The sequence below is a fragment of the Eurypyga helias genome, unplaced genomic scaffold (assembly GCF_000690775.1).
Source record: "Eurypyga helias isolate BGI_N326 unplaced genomic scaffold, ASM69077v1 scaffold12494, whole genome shotgun sequence".
Taxonomy (NCBI): Eukaryota; Metazoa; Chordata; class Aves; order Eurypygiformes; family Eurypygidae; genus Eurypyga; species Eurypyga helias.
Genome location: NW_010244400.1, coordinates 143948 through 150119, shown reverse-complemented (window position 1 = coordinate 150119; position 6172 = coordinate 143948).

The following is a 6172-nucleotide window of genomic DNA, read 5'->3' as shown; positions in this document are numbered from 1 at the left end:
GCATTCAGATCCCCTGTTCTGCCGTGGCGTGGCTCCTGGAGGCTTTGGGCTGGGGAGCGAGCCCTCGGAGGTGCTGTAGGAAGCCGGGCTGGAAGGGTTGCGTGGTACTGCTTGCAGGAGCTCACTCAGGAAGTGAAAACCACGCTGTGACCTGCCCTCTGCGGTGTGATTTTAAAGATGAAATATTTCATTTTTAGGCATTACACCTCAGGCTTTTACTGGAAAGTATTGGTGTGTTTTCCAGGCTCTTCCTCTTTATTTAACGCTGATGGCATGCTGATTCTGTAACTCGTCTCTCTGTTTCACTTCTTATCCATCTTGTTAAAAACAATCATATCTTTCAGTGGCTGCAGTATAGGTACAAATGTTGACAGTCCCCTGAAAGGGCATGTTCTTTTGAAGTCCAGGCACTTGTTTTTGAAAGGACATGCTCATCTTCCCTTCAAGAAAATCTGTTTGGTGTAAGACATCAATAAATCGGGCTTTAAGAAGAGCAGGTATATATGTGTGAATATCTGCATGTTTAACAGTTGTATGAAGAAGTCATACCTGCAGTTGAGCAAGAACTACAACCTAGAATTTCTGGGATGAAGGAAGGTTAGCACAGCAGTAATGAGAATGTGTAGCTGAGTGCTATGGAAGTGGTGTTTTGCTAGCTGGAGTTAAACCATGATGATGAATTTCACATGATGCTTTTTTTATCTTCCAAAACAGAAGATCTGTAATGTACTCTGCTGCATGCCATTAGAAGCTTTTTCCTATGCCACATGTTTGTGCATTGCAGGTAGTCCCATTAAAGCCAGGAATTATGTCTTTATAGGTTTGGAAAGGTTGTGACCACTGGAGTAGGGAGATCTGCATAGAGCTTTCAGTGATGCCAAGCAGGAACAGCGTGCTAGCATATAGCTGTGTAAGAAACAACTTTGTCTTTTCAATATGAGAGGTATACCGAGGGACCTGAGTGTTAAAACAAATCTTCCTGGGGAAGGTCTGTGTGTAAGTGCTCTGTTAATCAACTTCAATGCACTGGGCATACTCTGTAATGTTATTGAATATGGTGCTAGCCTAGCCTCACTCCTGTTTGATTTATTTATTTCCCCCAGCCTTCAAAGATCTCTCTAAGATGCTGTTTTATTGTGCACTTGAGGTGTGGGATTTTCCTGAAGTTCTGCTTCAGGAAACTGGGGGCAGAGATTTTAGTATTGGAAATATTCAGAACATTGAGGTTGTTGGAATTCATTGATTTCAGTAGGCAAAGATGTGGTGAATTGACAAAGGAAAAATCTAGTATCTGAGATAAATAAGGAACAGGTGGGTAGTAGTGCAGTGGGATGTGATAGCATAATCATGTTCATAGCTTTTTTCTTTCCTTAATTGGTGCAGCCCTCCCAGCCCATCTTGTACTGTGTCTGTAAGCGAGAACATGACATAAATTCTGTCAGCCTTGTGCTCTGTGCAGCTCAGTTGAGGTCTCACCTAGGGAACTGTCTTGTCTACCAAAGTGAAAGAAAGCAGACAAAGATAGCTCCTGAAAACAGGAAAAGATATTTTGAAAATACAAGCAAAGCAGAAACATTGAAAGGAACTGCCTAGAACAGGGGAGGATTTAAAAGTGCACAAGTTTTCCAGTAAGTAGGGCTTTTTAGAGAGAGGGGATGATAATTAATTAACAGTCCAAGGAGAATTTACCTTAATCAGCAGAAGGGTAGACGTAGGAGAGATATTAAGGGTGTCTTCCTACGTGCCCTGTGCGTGTAGCCACATGTTCAGTTTGTTGATCCAAGTGGGGTGTGTTTAGCATGTGTGTGTTCGGTTGTGCCAGCTGAGGTTGAGGGGAAGGAGGTGGATGAGACAGGTGGCAGAGTTGTGCTTTTCAGCATCAGCCTGCGCACCTCAGACAAATTTTAAGAACCCCTTTCAAAGCATGGAGAGACCAAAGCACGGAAGAGGTGGGGAGATCATGTGATCCCTGTTGTTTGAGGTTTTAACAGGTTAGCCAAACTTTTTTGTACATGTCATACAGCTGGAGCTGGCAGATGGGTGAAGTTGGTGACATGGCAATCAGATTATCAGTGCAGCAAAAATTCTTCCAGTGTTACATTTGTTGTCTTGAAATTTGCATTCTTTGCTTAAGCAAACGTGATTTCTAGAAAATAAAGTAATGGATACCTAGTTAGAGCAGGTCAGTACTGTGAATGGGACTTTCTTCAGACTGGCGTTATCTAAGGATTACATGCATTTTAAAATAAAAATACTAAAACAACAAACAAAAACAAAAAAAACCCCACCCCAAACCCAAAAAAAAACCCCAACCCTAGAACAACCACCCATGGAATTATTTCCATAAATTATATGAACAACAGACCAAAGAAAGAAACAGGCTCTTACTGACGTTTTAATCTCAGTAGGCTGTAGAATTTTGCTTTGTGCCATTTGGGTATTTGAATAGCTCTTGCAGGCTGTGCTGTGTTTGCTTGTAGAACAGGCAGCAAAGTCATGATTAAAAGCTCCTCCTACGCCACTTCAGGGTTTAGCTTGATTAGGTTGACAAGTAGATTTTAGCTGTGTCTTTCTGTGTGAATGCATTTTTTTTTTTCTTTAGTATAAACTTGTAGAACACTGAATTAGCTCATTTGGGATGGCAGATAATTGCAAGTGTTCAAATTAATGGCTCTTCAGCTGAGCTGAAGTAAGTGGCTGTGTAACCTACTGCAGTTCCAAAATGAGAATTTAATTTTAGCATTGAAAGTGATTTAAAGAAAAGGATTTGTATTTTCTCTACCTGAACTTTTGCTTTTCTACAGTTTTTCTCTGGCTGTCATGTGGATCAATTACCAATCAGTACCTGAGTGTTGTAGGTGGCCAACTTCTCTCGTTTGTTGGCAGTGTCAGTATGCTGGTTAGCCTTCTCTTGAGTAAATGGGTTATGTGATTGTGTGGAGAAAAAAATACTCTGTTATCTTGCGTCTTGCATCTTGCTTCCTTATATCTCCTCTCATACACTGAGCTAGGCCCCTTTTTTACTTCCACCTAAGTTACAAAGTGGATGTGTTGGGGTTTTTCTCTTCCTTCTTTCACGAATAGGAGGGGAGAATGAAAGGTGTCAGAGTTGACCTGATAGGAGCATGGGAGTCCCTCAACCTCACGGCAGTCCGGGTTCCCGATGAGCTGAGAGCCTGTAACATTTAGGCTGTTGAGGATTTCCAGGCTTTCTTGACATGAAGTTGCAAACTGTTGTTTGGAATGAGTCACGTTTCTGGGACTTTCGTGGCTGTTCAGCTTCTATAACCAGGTTTGCTGTAAATGAAGGAAGGCTAAACCACATGGAACCTCAGAGAAGCAGAAATCTTGGGCGGTGTTGGGGTGGTGTGCGCAGCGAGCTTTGTGTGAAGGGACTTCTCTACAAATCCTGCTTCTCTGGGTAATCTTCCTGCAGCACCTCTATGGCTTCATGCCCTTAAGTTGAGCCAGGTGTTTATGGGTTGAGCATTCTCTGATGTGAGAAGTTATCAGGATTACGTTGTTCTGTTTTTCTTCTGGGTTTTGACCTGGTAGTGTAAATGAGAACAAGATCCGTGAAAAGCTAATAATCTTCAATAGACAGCAAAGAGATGTGAGATGAGAAATCCAGAGCTGTAAAAACAAGGTAAGGGGAAGTAACAGCCAGTATTTTGTCTGCTCTGCAACTTTTCTAGTGTCTCACACTGGACCTTGAATTATCTTTCTTTCCTAATGTTCTGGGGTTATTCCCTGGAAATATGTGGGTTATTTCCACAAACTTTCAAGTCATAACTTGTATTTAATATAAATATTTCAGCACTGTTACATTCTTGCAGTTAATATTCAAGTTGGGTATTTTGTCATGACCTTTCATGGGTTCCACTCTTCATGAAAATTTTCTCTTTTGGGATGAATTTTCTCTCTTGTGTCTTCCCAGAAGTAATTTTTGGGTATGGAAAGCATGAACAAAATGATTTCTTAAAGTAATATGGAAAAAATACTCTTCCAGGATTTTAAGAGTATCTTTACTTTGCCAGTAGCTGAAGTGGTTAGGGAGGGGGAAATGCTTTGTTCTGAACACAGCAAAAAGAGTTGTGCTAGATGGAGGGTTGCGATTTAATCTATATGTATACTTAAATAATTGCAGATGGTTCTGAAGACCATGATGACCTGTGGTGTCTCTTAAATGATTCTGATATATCACAGTCCATGTTGTAAGACTAAATGCATAGGGAGTACAATATAATTAGGAATAAAAGGAATTAAGTTAGGAATATATATGTTCCTATACATAGGCTTATCAATATATTTTGGAATTCCATCATAGAAGTCAGTTTGTATCTTACTGGAATTTATGGTGGAAGCCATCCAAGATGCATGGCACCTTCCAGTCCTTCTGTTTCTGCTTTTCTTTTCCGTTGTCCCACTTATGCTTGATATATACCTTAAAAAAACAAAAGGGAGGGGGGTGAAGGTATGGCATTTCTGAGTAGAGGACAAACACACTGGCACCCGTGAGTCGAATCTGTAAAGTTAATGACAAATGAGCCACCATCCAGGTATAGCAGAGCTCCGACTCGTGCGTGGGGCAGAAGCTTGGGTGGTCCCCTGGTAGTGAGCCGGGGGTACGGGTCTGGGTGCATGTGGGTAGGAAGGGGCAGGTCCCCTTCTTGTTCCATGGTCCTTGTTCATTACCTGGCTTGGACATTCTGCCCAGAGAGTATGTTGATTGTGTGAGTGTGATGCACATTTGCTCGTCTGATGTAGTTGGACATAGAATTTTCAGGAGTTCAGCAGTACTGTACTGGTTCCTAAGTAGTAATCCAGCCTCCGTGTTATTTTATAGGCACATATAAGGAACTTTGCACTCGGTCTTCTGGTTCATGCAATGTAAATGTTTCAACATCACATTTCAACATTTAGTTTCACCACTGCATTTCCCAAAGAAAGCCTGCAAAAAGGATTTGACAATTTCAAACTTTTTTTTAGTTCAATTTTGGACAAACATTCTTCACTTTAAGACTTTAGGGAGAAAATGTTAAATTTGAAGGTAAAATAACTAAAATATTTTAGTTTGCCCCCAGTAAAATTAATGAGTTTTTTTCTGCTCTGCTTCGTAAAAAGAATCTGTATTGCTTTAATTTTTGGTTTATTTTAGTCACTGAACTAATATATATTTAGGTGTACCAATCTAACAAAAATCATCCATGGGTAGATGCTTAAAAATACCAGTTTGATTGCAAACTTGTTAGTGTCTATAGCAGGATTATATTAACCATCAAAATGAAGCTTCTGACCTTTCCAAGTGCTGGTGCTGATATGTTGCTTTTTCTTAAATCACTTGTCAAGGAGTATTGTATCCCAAATTTAAAAAGTCATAATTTCATCCACTGATTTTAATATAGGGTATAACATAACTAATTTTTTTTCTTTGTGTTCTGGTCATGAGGTTGTATTTTTAAGACTAGATGTGGAGAAACTCCAGATAAATTCAGATCCCCCTGGGGTTTACTTTTTCTCTTGATTCTCTTTTGGTCATTGCAAGTGTTTGCAGCTGTGCACAGGCTGTGTTTTGGTATGCTCGGTCTGTAGAGAGCAAGATGCAGTCAGGAGGTTGTCCATTGATACTTTATTTTGATTATACCCTGCTGTCAATGAACAAGTCCTGAGGAGAAGGACTTGGGGGTACTCGTGGATGAAAAACTGAACATGAGCCAGCAGTGTGCGCTGGCAGCCCAGAAAGCCAACCGTATCCTGGGCTGTATCCAGAGAAGTGTGGCCAGCAGGTCGAGGGAGGGGATTCTGCCCCTGTCCTCTGCTCTGGTGAGACCCCACCTGGAGTGCTGCGTCCAGCTGTGGAGCCCTCAACATCAGAAGGATATAGACTGGTTGGAGCGAGTCCAGAGGAGGCCACGAAGATGCTCAGAAGGCTGGAGCACCTCTGCTATGGGGACAGGCTGAGAGAGTTGGGCTTGTTCAGCCTGGAGAAGAGAAGGCTCCAGGGAGACCTTATAGCACCTTCCAGTACCTGAAGGGGCTACAAGGAAGCTGGGGGGGACTTTGTACAAGGGTCTGTAGTGACAGGACAAGGGGTAACAGGTTTAAATTGAAAGTGGGGAGGTTTGGATTAGATATCAGGAAGACATTCTTCCTGGAGAGGGTGGTGAGGCAC